Raw genomic sequence first — 14846 nt, 5'->3', positions numbered from 1 at the left:
GTAGATAATCCTTTTAAAGTCCCAGATTAATTTTATTTTAATAATTTTACAATGTTATATCTTTTAAACATGTATCATACAGTTTGCCTTTAAACTTAAATAATTTATAAATGACTAAAGATGCATGCATATTAAGTATGCTGTTATGCCTAGAAATATTTATGTCTCTTGGGATATAAGTATGCAAATTTGAACTATACAAATTTGCAGGTTTCTAAATCAAAATGTCCCCAAATGAAGACAATGAAGAAAATTTGGAGGATGTATTTATAATGAAGATAAAATGTGTGAAACCATTCTTTAAGCATTTGAAAAATAATTATGTGGGAGAAATATTAGAACTATTTATGTTATCTTGGGAGGGAAATCAACCAATCAACAGGAAACTCTGGCTCATCATGAGAATTAACATTTTTGTGCATGAATTAGGTGAAAGTTTGCAGAGCAGGGCAGTTTTTAATTGAGCAGTTCATTCACATTTTGTTTCATTTCATTGATTGAAATACCCACAGTGAAACCTTGCTGATACCATTTCTTCCCCGAGTTCCCTGCTTCCATTCTGTGTCTTTCTCACTCTTCTGAACTTTGTCCTTGGATAAATGCTGCTGTTTTTACCTTATAAGCTTGGTTGCTCTAAGTGTGCCCCCGTATTAGTGTTTCCGTTTAGACCTGTCCATTGTTTGGCCAAAGATTGAGCCCTGGGGTGAGGCCATGCCCAGACCTGAATAGTGGCTAAAGGCCATAGTCTCAGACGGGGTTCCACCAGTCTCTAACTGACCAGTAAACCTGATCATTTCTAAGATTTTGAGTTTAATTCCATATTCTTGCCCATCCCTGCCCCAACTCTATCAGGGACATTTAGAACAGTTGTCAGTGGCAGGTAGGCATATTCAGTTCTGGTTTCAGGGTTGCGGAGACTGATTCCCCATGGTCTATAGTCATTAAACCAATTATTTCCATGAATCTTCTATTTTTATCACTATTCTTTTATCCTGACAGGGAAAAATCAATAGTTTCCCTTTATATGGCTCAACACAAGTTTTTGGGATCCCACTTGCTACTCCTTCAAGTAGAATATAGAGCATTGCTTTTGTGAATTATGCTAATTGGCCTATGTGTCTCCTAAGACTATGGTCCTTAGTCCTGAGGCCAAGTGACTTGAGAATTAACTCTTTAAAGAACAGACTGTGGCAAAGACTTTACTCTTTTCTCCTCACTGAAGCATATACTTAGTAGCATTTTCCAACCCCCTATTCAATTGGGTATTTCCATGTGATCATGTTTTGACTAGTGATACGACATATGATGTCGGCTGCTTTCAGGCCCGGTCCATCAGCATCTTCCTAACATCATTCTCCTTGTTCTTCATTTCCCATTGGCTCGATGCTAATGGCAGGGATGTGTTAAGAATTTTATTCCAAAGGTGGAAGGAGTCCAGAATCAGTTCTTGAGAGGTAGTTCGCTAGCTACCAATCAGGTAAGAATTTTTAGACTTTATGTGATTTGCTTACTGGGTCACATGCTACAGTCATCAGCACTGCCCAATGAACAAAAACCGAAAAACCCAACTCACAGTCATCGAGTTGATTCTGATTCACAGCGACCCTATAAGGACAGGATGGAAAGAAAGTTCCCTGTGGGTTTCTGAGACTTTACCTCTTTATGGGAGTAGAAATCCTCATCTTTCTCCCATGGAGCTGCTGTATTTTTTTAACAATATTTCAGTCACATCAAGAAGAGTTGTACTATCACCAGCACAATCAGTTTTAGAACATTTTCTCCATTCTTGTACTCATCGTTATTAGGTGGCTTTGAACTGCTAACCTTGTGGTTAGCAGCCTAGCACATCACCCACTATACCACCAGGATTTCTCACAGAATACAAGAATTGTCAAGATTGGAAGGGTGCCATTGGGAAGTACTGTATTCTTTGTCAATAAGGTGTACACAAAGATGCCTCAGGAAAAGTTAAACATTTGCATAATGGTTGAATTATGTGTTTACAGATTTCCTCCAGTCACTCAAATATTTTTTAATTTACTGCACTCTGACATCAATTATGTAATTTAGAGCACATTTCCTTTAACAGTCCAAAAATCTCTCTTCTAATTTGCAATTTCTATAATACTATAAATATTTTAGACAACTAAACTTGTTATATCTGAGTGTAAAATAATAAGCACTATAGAAGAGTCAGGATATAACTTATGCAGAAAGAATCTCATTGTGCAATATATTTATACACACAAAAATAGATTAGAATGAAAAGCACAAGACAATAACTATCTTATTAGCTGGGGATTCTAGCAATGCCTAGTTTTTATTTAAGCTTTTTTGAATACTCCATATTCATTTTTACCAATATTTTTCTTTAAGAATTAAAAAAAAAGACTATTGAGGAAAAGGAGGAGGGCCCTCAACAAGATGGATGGGCACAGAGACTGCAACATGGGCTCGAACATTACAATGAGGAAGATGGATCTGGTCCGGGAGTGTTTTGCCCAGCTGTACATATTGTCATTCTGAGGCTTAATCAACAGCAGCAACTAAGCTATTCTAAATATAAAAAAATGTAAATATACTTAAACATTGGGTGGGTAAGGTTCATGTATGACATAAGTATGTTTGCTTTGATCTGCAGATTTTGTCATATCCATTACCTGTAAACATTCAAACTCTATTGTCCACCGTTCAGGTGACAAATCACATTGCCTCCAGCTAGTGATGTTGTTTTACTATATGTTCACTTCAATTTTATTCATGCCCTTTAGTGGGCATACATTTCTCATTGCTTTATTAAAAATGGAAATCAAGGAGAAGGCTGATGTTAAAACTATTTATCTCATTTTTCATGGCTCATTTCATTAACTGATTGTTCACATGCTACCTATTGTAACCTCACTGAAATCTTTGATTAAAACAATTATTCACAGTTGTAGGCCTTAAAAATGTTTGTGGTGTGTGTGATGAGGTATTATTCTCTATTGTCCACAGAATTATAGTTGAATAACTCTCATTATAGCTTTTGTTTTATTACACCCCCATCCCCAATTTACCTTTGAATTACTTTTCAGTTTGTTTTCCTCTTGCCATATGCAGTTTTCATTTTGTATAATTGTAAAAGAAGGTTGTTTCGCTGATCTATTTTATTTCCTACCTTAAAATCACCAACAGAGCTAGCCATAGAAAAAAAGTCAATTTTCACAATATAATTAGCTGACTGAAATCAGATCAGTGAGTACCTCTGTCTCTAAGTGGAGCCCTGGTGACATAATGGCTACGAGTTGGTCCCTATGGTCTGCAGTTTTAAACCACCAGACAGACGCTGGGTGGGAGAGAGATGGAGTTTTCTACTGTAAAGAGTTACAGCCTTGGAAACTTACAGAGGCAGTTCTGGCAACTCTGTCCCATATGGTCACTTTGAATTGACATTGACTCAATGACTGTAAGTTTGAAGTTTGAGTTTTCTGTTTCTAAAGGCCTATGTTGAGGGCTATGTGTTACAAGGAGAGCCAGCTTCGTACCATGTCGTATCACTAGTTCTGGTGAGCAGACAATGCCCTTTCCGCCGTCACATGTTTCCATATTTCAGTGGTTTGAGTCATGGGTACTCGAGGACCCTGCAGTAGTGAGGACAAGTTCTTGGTGAATAGGAGGTGTGAGCACATTTTCAGCAATGAAGTTGACTTTAGAAGTTACCAATGCATTCTGAACACAGAGAACAGATGACATAGGAGCTTTGTACTCAGTGTTCCCACTGTTAAACATTGTTGGAAGTACCTTCTGACAGATCAGAGGTGCCTTCTGAGATCTTGGGGCCTGAGTATAAACAGCTGAATGATACCATCTAAGAACTTTTTCTTTAAAAAAAAATGAAGATGTATGTCTGACACCATGAGAGAAATAAAAATCCTTTTTTATTTATGTTTGAAATGAACGTATACGTCAGTAAAGAGTCCCAGTCCTCTTCAGTTTTACTTTTCTTCTTTTCTCAGCCACTCAGACCAATATTGAGATCCAAGGTGGAAGGAATCTGGAGGAGATTATATATATATATATAATATATATGTTTGTGTCAAATCCTCCTTTTTTATGTCCTCTCCAACCCTCCCCTCTGCCCATTCCGACCCCATTACAATAAAGATTTTTCTGTAGAGGAGGTTGATGATGATAGTTCACCTAGTTAATAAGTTGAAGGCATTGTGCCTCATATATATTACTTATTTAATGCTCAACAGCAATTCTGGATAGTAAATGTGTCAATAATCAGTTAATGATTATTTCTGGTATCAGGAATAAGCACAAGTTCTTTTTTGCATTCCTTTTTATAGAGCTATGAGAATCGGAGGCAAGGGAACACTCTCATCGCTGCTATATGCAGGTGAGAAAACTGAATCAGAGAGAAATATCCAAAGTTATAATGAGTGTTTAATATTCATGTTAAAATTAAGGAACACCTTTGATATGAAGACACATAAAGTGGGCATAATAAACATACTTTATATTTACATAGGTTATCTTTAATTTTCATAATAACTTTGGTAGATAGATTCACTGTCCTCATTTAACACCAAGAAAACTGAGGGTCAACCTTAGAGAAATATTTGTGGTCTCATAGTAAGAAATTGCTGGAGGTACAAGAAACACACAGATTGTTTGATGAAAAAAAAAACAATAACCAAAACCCAAAGCTACAGATGGGCTTTGGGTCTCTACTTTACCCTACCCCTCATTCACATCGATATAACTTTTTGCTTGAGTATCTGATGCCTGATACCCGATATCAACAACTCATGATCACATCCCCTCATAGAAGTGTCACAAGGAAGATGAGCCAATCAGGGTGCAGTACATGAAAATATACAACTTTCCTCTAGTTCTTTAATGCTGCCCCCCCCCCCACGATCATGACCCCAATGCTACCTTACAAATCTGGCTAGACCAGAGTATGTTCACTAATACACATAAGAGCTGGAAACACAGGGAATCTAGGACAGATAAACCTTTCAGGACCAATAATGAGAGTAGAGATACCAGGAGGGTAAGGGTAGGGTGGGGGGTGAAAGGGGGAACCAATCACAATGATCTACATATAATCCCCTCACAGGGGTACAGACAACAGAAAAGTGGGTGGTGGAGGCAACGGTTAGTGTAAGACATGAAAAAATACTACTTTATAAATTATCAAGGTTTTATGAGAGAGGATGGGTGAGGGAGGGGGAAATGAGCTAATACAAAGGGCTCAAGTAGAAAGATAATATTTTGAAAATGATGATGGCAACACATGCACAAATGTACTTGACACGGTGGATGTATGGATTGTAATTAGAGCTGGAAGAGGATGTCCAGCAAGCGGGTGACCAGGTAATACATAACAGAGGCACTCTGTGGAAATCAGCACAGGAGAGCCTCTGAGAGGGAAATTTCACTCTGCTGGTTCACAGGAGGAACATCATAAACAAGCAGACACAGATTCACTAGGTTTTGAGGCTTTTGACTTACCCCTGTGGAGGCTGGCTAAGGCTTAACCTTAGTCCCACCACAGTCTCAGCCAGAGGTGGGCTCCTTTGGCCTTCCCAAGGGCAGCTTGCTGCTGCATCTGGGCAAGGTTTAAGCCCCTCCAGCCCCAAAGTCAGGTGATCGAGGTTCAGCTATATCTTTTTTTTTTTTTTGGTGTTTTTCTCTTCTCTCTTTCCCCCACAGTCTCAGTAGTCTCAGGTCTCCCCCTCTTCTCTTTCCTCTCACATGCCACTGCCAACCTCCATGCCACTCCTATTCACCTAGGCCAATTATGCCTACCCTCCACCCAGCTGAGGAAGCTCCCACCCTCGCTGCAGGGGAACTCCTACCTACTCTCCAAGGCCCTGTACGTGGTTGGGGGAACTTCTGCCTATTCTTTGGGTTGCTCCACTTGGCTGGGAGAACCGCTGCCATCCTCTGTGGTCCCACATGGTTGATGGAACTTCCTCCCACCTGCCATTGTGTTTCACATGGCCTAAGGCAGCTCCACCAACCCTCTCCAGCACTCCATGCTGCTGTGGGAACCTCAACTAAAGCAATTCTAGTGGGCCCACTAGATCCCACCATCTGCAGTTCTACACCAAAGTGGGCACAGCTACCTTCCCTCTTTGGCACTTCTGTTGCAGCAGGCAAGCTCCCTGAGGCACCTTAAGCTGCTGAGGGCCACACCACCATAGCTTCCTGTGAGATCATCAGTGCAACATCATCTTTTCAGGTCACAACTACCCAATAGCATCCCCTGAGAGGACCATCCAACTTTCCCTCCAAATAACAGAATACTGGTGGACTAGGGAAAGAGTGAAACCACAGGAGGATAAAGCAGTAGCCCAACCTCACAGTGCAATTAGCTGCAGGCAGTTAGGAGAAGCATTCCTATAACTCTTCCGAGAGATCCCAGTGGTCTTTGAATCTCTAGAAAATTGTGCCAGGCTCCTCTCAAGCAACCTAACACAAATAGCAATCAGACCCAACAACATCAACTAAAAAAAGGAGAAAGAAGAGGCAATGTTGGAAGAAGTCCTGAACCTAATGGCATGCATAGAAGAAGCAGACATAGTAGTGCTACAGAAAGAAATCTTCAGAATGTTGCTTGGAATCATACAGTATTTGAGGGAAGCAATACAGAAAAAGGATGAAATTATAGAGGAGAAAAGGGACTTAAGGGACGAGATAACAAAGACCAGTCGCAAATTCACAGACGTCACCAAGAGGCTTGAGGAGACAGAGAATCGCAAGAATAACCCAAAGAACAACCAGGCAGAATTCAAAAAATGTGAAAGGCAGTCAAATAAGATAGAGAAGCTGAAGAAAACCTAAGAGCCATGTCTGATGCAATGAAGAGAAACAACATTAGAATAATTGGACAACCTGAACAAGACATAGCAAAGAAATCAATGGGAAGCATAGTGAGGGAATTCTTAGAGGAAAACTTCCCCAGCTTAATGAATGAAAACCAGGCAACCATTCAGGAGGCCGAGAGAACACCAGCTAGACTGAATCCCAAGAAATAAAGTCACCAAGGCATATAAGAGTTAAACTCTCCAACGCTGAAGAAAAGGAGAAAATCAAAACAGCAGCTAGGGAAAAACAAGCAGTCATCTATAAAGGTGACCAATAAGAATATACTCAGACCTATCAGTGGGCACTATGAAGAAGAGGAGAGAGTGGAGTGATATATTTCAAAAATTGAAGGGAAATAATGCAACAAGAATACTCTATCCAGCCAAATTATCTCTCAAGAAAGATGGAGAAGTAAGAGTCTTCCCAGGCAAAGAAAATCTCAAAGAAGACGTTAAAAGATACTCAGCCCTTCAAAAATTCCTTGCCAACCCAGTATGGGCAGAAGAACAAAACTCAGCAAGCACTAATAAGAGACTGCCACATAGAACAACCCCACCCAGAGGGCAATAAAGAGAAAACAGACCCAAAGATAACATTGGCTCAAGGGTGGAAAGAAGGCAAGAATGAAACACACACACACACACACACACACACACACACACACACATACACACACACACGCACAATGCACTGATAGGACAGGGAGGTAGGAGAACACGAACACAAAAGGTATAAGATGACATCACAAAGTTCATAGATGGATGTAATATCCCTTAATATCAATGGACTGAACTCAGGCACTAAAAGGCAGAGGTTAGACTGGCTTAGAAAACATAACCCATTAATCTGCTGCCTATGGGAGACACATAAAAAAAAAAACATGGGTAGCGGGGGAATGGGGCATTAATTCCCCCAAAGGGAGAATGTTGTTTATATCTCCACAGGAGAGGGAAAGAGGGACCAAACTTCAACCTGGTGCTCCAAGATGTGAATGCAGTATACCGGCATGAAGCAGGGTACCAATAGAGAGGTCTGTAGACCTGGCCTCAAACTCAACTATGTGGACGCCCCCTTCTCCTCCCAGAAGAATTCACTCCAGAGGACAGCTCAGGGAAGCTACAGCTCAGGGAGAGGGGCACGTCTAATCAGAGCATATGAAGAGGGAAGGAGAGAGAGTGGAACACATCGTGGCCCACCAAGCCCCAAGGATATTATTCCTGTTGGGAGCAGTCAATGCACAGAGAGGACCATAGGGCTGGCCCCACCATGAGAAAAGAAGTACTTCAATGACCCATAGTGCTACGAGGAACAACACTGGAGGCACAGTGCAAAAATTGTGCCTGATCTGACCCCACCACACTAGGGTGAAATGCCAAGGTTGTAGAACAGAGCAGCCAGGGAGCAAGGGCGAGCAAGAAGTCCCCAGAGAATACCAAAAGTAGGCTTTCGGGACAGGGCATGGCACCCCATCAGACTCAACTAGAAAACATTCCTAAAGATCAACAAACAGACCTGAACCTATTTATAGGATTTTATTTTTTTGTTGTGGGTTTATTGTTGTTTTGTTTTGCTCTGTCTTGGTTTGTGTTTATTATTGTCTTTGTATGTCTATCTAGATAAGATAGGCAGGATAAAAAATGTAGAGGAGGGTCAATGGGTCAATGGTTCTTGGGGAAACACAGGAGGAGGGAAAGCAGGGGAAAGGAAGTGGGTGTTAACAAACCTAGGAACAAGAGAACAAGTGATCCAAATCGGTGGTGAGGAGGGCGTAGGATGCCTGATAGGGCTTGATCAAGGGCAATGTAACCAAGAGGAATTACTGAAACCTGAACGAAGGGCGAACATGATAGTGGGACAAGAGAAAAGCAAAAGGGAATAGAGGACAGAACTAGGAGGCAAAGGGCATTTCTCGAGGCCTAAATGCAGGGATTGTACATATGTAAATGTATTTTTATATAACAATAGGGAAATGGATCTATGTACATATATTTATAGCTTTAGTCTTAAGGTAGCCGATAGACGTTGGGCCTCTACTCAAGTACTCCCTCAATGCAACAACTCTTTGCTCTAATAACCTGACATTCCGTGATGCTCACCTTTCCAACACAATTGCTGAAGACACAATGGGTACATCAGCAAATGTGGTAAAGACAGCTGATGGTGCCCACCTATCAAAAGATCTTAAGGTCTTAAAGGCTTTAAGATATACAAGCAGCCACCTAGCTGGGAAGCAACAAAGTTCACATGGAAGAAGCATACCAGCCTGTGTGATCATGAGGTGTTGATGGAATCAGGTATCAGGCATCAAAGACCCAGAACAAAAAAATCATATCAATGTGAATGAGGGGGATGGTGAGTAATTTGCCTTCTCTTTACAGAAGGGCCACAAGGAAGAGATGAGCCAGTCAGGGTGCAGTATAGCACTGATGAAACATAAAGATATCAGAGATGAAGAGGAAAGGGTTGGAAGGCTAGAAGCCTGGAAGATTTTATGAAACAGTTACTAAGAAATTAAACCCTAAGAACATTTTGCAATATATATATGTAACAAATTCCATAATGCAGATGGTTTACTCCAATAATTAAAGCCATAGCTTCACTAATTAACTCACTCTGACTGTGTGCACACGTGCTTGTCTAACATTCACACTTAAGTGTGCACACATATACAAACACATGCACACCCAGGTACACATTCTGATCTAATGATATAGAATCCTCAAGAATGAGTGTCCTCATGCAGGTGTAATCTCTTTTGTTGGGAAAAAAGGATGATAATGAAATAAATGGACAGCAACCATTAATTCAAAGCACCACCATGTCATGCTCATTTCAGACTCAGATTCAGACTCATTTATGAGAATGATGCGCCTTTTAAACCAAAGGCCATCGTAATGACTAGATAGTACAGTCTTCACAATCTACATCTACACGTGTTGCACGAAGCATTCCTTTCTTTTGATGACTTCAGTACCTACAAGATTTAATGTTTGGTTCCAAACCAAATCATTCGGTTACATTTGTGATTCAGTCTTACAAAGGCAGGAGAGGAATTTAGCATGATATGAATATATTTGCAGTAAAAAAGGGTTTAAAAACAGTACAATATTTTAATGTGTTTTCTGATTGCTTCCTGGTTGCAAATATTTTTATTAATAGGGGGAAAATCACATAAAATGAAAATAAAACTTGTCAGCAATCCTGCCCAGAGATACTTAAATTGTGTTCCTTAATGTGCTCTGATATAAATACATGTGTAGGTGTGTTTATCCGGTAGAGGAAATACTAATGAAATTAAAATTGTTTTTATTTACTCCTACCTTCTACAGTAATGGCAGAAATTTCATCACTGGTAGATGATTCTTCTGGTTATTTGGGGAATAAGAAATGCAAATATTTGGTAGATCTTTGCAGGAGGACGACAGGTAAAGTTGCTACCATACATCACCCACACATTTACACAAAGCCTGATTTGTGTGAGAAAGAGCACCAGGGGCAAGCTCTATTTTTTTGCTGAATAAAGTCACAGGAAGCACATTCAGAGAGGCCTCACACAATAGTGGGAGGCTGGGTGTCCACAGGGTGTCAGTGAGAAACTGGGCCCCGAAGCTTGATGTTTGCTAGAGTTCCAGGAATTATCATATCTGCCATTGAACTGGAAATTGGTTCCCATCCTGCGCTTTATATTTTGGTTCCTCCCCAATCAATTATTCACCCAAATTTCAGAAACTCCTCATCTACACAAGAGCTTTGTGTTTGACTCTTTGGATAAAAATGTAGAATGCAAGTTTTGTCCCTTTCTCTGCTTTTAATCTTTGCATATAAATTTTTCCGATTGAAGTCATAACTATTAAATAATGAATTCCTTACGTGTTTGTGTGTTGACGCATTCCCCAAAGAAGTGTATGTTCTTTAATGGACACCATGTCAAAACAGCTATTTTGGCAACCTCAAGAGACTCAGTGCACGTGCCTTTTCAATGTCCTTTGAGTTGGGGGACAAAACTCAGCTGAGGGTGTTAGAGCAGGGCTGTAGGGTGGATGAGATACTGTTTCCCAGTGAAGTCCTCCTAGGACAGCTCTGGCTGCCCTTGAAGAATGAGTAGGTGCACTGTTGTGATGAAAGAAAGAAAAAGCAAGAAAAACATAAACCCTCCACACATTTCCCTGGACCTTTCCCTCACCAAGACAGCTTTCAATTTTTTTCAACCACTTTGGGCTGTAATCCAAAAGGTCAGCAGTTCCAAACGACCAGTTGCTACCTGGCAGAAAGACTGGGTTTTCTACTCCTCTAAAGAATCACACTCTCAGAAACTCACACGGGCAGTTCTACCTTGTCCGACAGGGTCTCTATGAGTCAGCTTCAACTCGATGGCAGTGAAATGTTTTAGTTTCTTGATAGTAAGCTGCTGAGATCATTCTGTGTTCTTTGAGAAAATTGATATCAAGGATGTCTCTTTGGAAACTCCCAATGACCATAATCTTCTACTCTGAAGTCTGCCTTGAATATAACCAGTCCATGGACATGCTTTTAGAGATGCCCTAATGAGACTAAGGCAAATAAATTATTAAGAAAATTCACCAGCAAATACCCACAGAACCAGAGACCCGTTTAAACATTCTTCGAATAAAATGAGTGCGTGTATGAACTGGAATCCTGGTAAGAATGTTTAAATGTATCCACATATGTGTATATACTAATGTTGTTGTGACATGGTTGTGTTCCTGTGTGTCACAGAATGAAACACTACTAGCTCAGTGCAGTCCTCACAATCGTTCCCATGTGGGAGCTCAATGTTTCAGTGATGGCGTCAGTCCATCTTGTTGTAGAAGGTTTTCCTCTTTTTCCACGACTCTCTATTTTACCCTGTAGAATGTCCTTCTTCACGGACGAGTCTCTCTTGCTCTAGGTCCAGCGTACTTGAGATGAACTCTCTCCATCCTAGCCTGGAAGGAGCTGTCTGATGTCACTTCCCTAAATATAGATTTGATCACCCTTTTGGTGCTCTGTGGCATGCAGTGATACCTCGGTTATGGAACTCAAGTTCTTCCAAATTCGTGTTCAAATACTGAAAAGTTGAAGTTTTTCCCACAAGAAATAACGGAAAACCAGATAATTGGTTCTGAGGCCCAAACATTACACTTACAAACTCATTTTTTCCAGGACTTTAAGTCACTATGAAGGTGGTTGGCCTTCTCACATATCACTGTCTTCGATCTGCTCTGGCCCTGCAGTTGTTTCTGATTTATCTGAATTAACAGGCGCTTTTCAACCTCTTCAATGACCTGGGTCTTTGTTTCCTGGTTAATATTTTCACACCTCTCACTGCATTAGCTTCTTGAATGGCACTTCCCCTCCTGCCCCCTAAATGTTGAGAATGCTACGGAGCCCTGTTGTATGCAGGTGCCAAATCGGACAAGGCCGTGACCTGATTCAATTTCCCCAATGATTTCTTTCTTTAATTCTACTGTGCTTCCCACAGTTTTTCTCTTAGCTTTACTGCTAGTATCACTAATGTTCTTCGGAGCCAGTGTTACAATGTTTTATGACAAAAAAGCCCAAGAAAAGCCCAGTGACGAGTCTTTTAATGCACCGACACCAGCACCGTATGCTGTCTGAGTGAGCGATGCTTAGACCTGTGGGTCCCAGGTAAGACGTGAGGAGTGACTCACCCTGGGCCACACACATTTTTTTTAATTGGATTTTTGGTTAAACTATCGAGCAAAGTTACAAACACTGAGCACATGTGTATTGACTTTGCAGCTTGAGTGAAGGGCAGTTCGAACACAGAACCATTCGATAACCGAGTACCACTATATTATATATTCTTTGAATTCAAAGGCATAAATTCTTCTTCAGTTTTCCTTACTTTCACATGCATTAAGAGAGATTAAGTATACCATAGCTCAGGTCAAGCACACGCTAGTCTTTAATGACATGTTTCCTTTTTAACACCTTCATTAGGTCTTATGCAACAGATTGTCCCAATGCAATTACATCATTTGGTTTCCTGACTGCTGCTTCACAGGGTGTTGTGGATTCACATAAACTGAGAGGCTTGACACATTCAATCCTTTTCCTGTTCATCATAATGTTGTATTTTGGTCTCGTGGTGATGATGTTGGTTTTCTTTATGTGGCAGTGTAATCTATGTTGGCCTCTGTAGTTTTTCATCTTCATGAGTAACTACTTCAAAGCCTCGATGGGTACAGGAAGTCAGTTTATCTTATCTGCATATTGTGTGCTGTTAGTCTTTTTCCAATCACGATGCCATATAAATCTTCATATTGGTCAGCTCCTCAGATTATTTGTTCAGCATACAGATTAAATAAATATGGTGAAAGGATAAAGCCTGACCCATGGCTTTCCTTGTTTTAATCACCCACGAACCCCATGTTCCCTCTGAGTGACTGCCTCATGGTCTATGTATAGTTTTCATATGAGCACAGTGAAGTGTTTTTGGAATTATCATTTTGAAAAATGTAATTCATAACATTTTATGATCCACACAATTGAATGGCATTGCATGCTCAATAAAATACAGTATGCATTTTTTGGGTTTCTCTATTTTTAGCCAAGATGCATCATATACAGGCAGTGATATCCCTTGGTTCATGTCCTCTTCTGAATTTGGCTTGGATTCCTGGAAGCTCCCTGTCAATGAGTGGCTGCAACAGGGTTTTGAATATAAGGGAGTCTGTTAGCCTGAGTCTTCTAGAGAAGGTAAAGCAGTGACACTTACAAATGTGTGTGTGTGTGTGTGTGTGTGTAGATAGATAGATATTGAGGCCTGTGGCATAATGGTCACACATTGGACTGCTCACCACAAGCCAGGTCAGCAATTCAAAGCCACCAACCCACAGCATTGGAAACGCACAGAGGCAGTACTACCCTGTCTTATAGGGTCACTATGAGCCAGAATCAACTTTATGGCCATGAGTTTGACTTATAGAGAAATTTGTATCAAGATTATGGGTCACACAGTTGTGGAGGTGAGCTAGTCTGATTTCAAGCAGATTCTAAATCCGTGGCCAGATATTAAGCTGGGGACTTCTCCTAACTTGTATAGCTTTGGGGACTGATGGTTCCTAGATTAGCAGGAAGACCTCAGGCTGGAGAGGCAAATAAATCCCAAGTTAATATGTCAGATGAGAGGCTGCTGATGGATCCCGGGACTAGCAGGGTGTTGTTTCAAGTCTAACATACAGAAATCCATAAGATAAATGCAGGATTCTGACACAGCAAAAATCAAGCTTGCTTCCCCACAGCACTCCCCTATGTAGGAAGTAAGCCACTCCCCCCACCAAGAAACTTTCTGTCAATTGCCTCAGGGCTGTGACATCAATAAGGTGGCTTCATTCTACCTTAGTCATCTTATAACTGATCGACTGCTGATAGCAGACCATTTTATGAAGCTGATTGCATTGTATTAGGTAGATCATGAGGGATTACTAAGCCTTACGTGACAAACCATTGAGAATTCTGGCCAAGCCAAGTTAACCTATAGACTGTTATAGTGGACAAAGCTACATACACGCACATAAGATGTACACACACATGTTGTATATGACACATGGCAATATACACATCTATGTACATATATGCGTGCATATGCATGTGTGTATGTAACACATCACATTGCATTGGGAAAATCTGCACAAGAGATTGAGAACAATTGAAGCCCAAGGATGTTACTTTGAGGACCAAGTTGCGCCTGACCCAAGGCAAGGTATTTTCCATCACTTCATATGCATGTGAAAGTTGGATGTTAAAAAAGGAAGACTGGAGGAGAATTGATGTATCTGAATTGTGATGCTTGCCAAGAATATTGGAAATACAATGGGTTGCCTGAAGAGAAAACAAATCTGCCTTAAATGAAGTACAGCCAGAGTGCTCTTTGGAAGCAAGACTGGTGAGAATTCATGGCATGTACTTTGCCCATTAGGAGAGACCAAGACATCCTGCCTGGGAAAGTGAAGGGGCAG

This window comes from Tenrec ecaudatus, chromosome 1 (assembly GCF_050624435.1).
Source record: "Tenrec ecaudatus isolate mTenEca1 chromosome 1, mTenEca1.hap1, whole genome shotgun sequence".
Taxonomy (NCBI): domain Eukaryota; kingdom Metazoa; phylum Chordata; class Mammalia; order Afrosoricida; family Tenrecidae; genus Tenrec; species Tenrec ecaudatus.
This window is presented reverse-complemented; position numbering follows the sequence as displayed.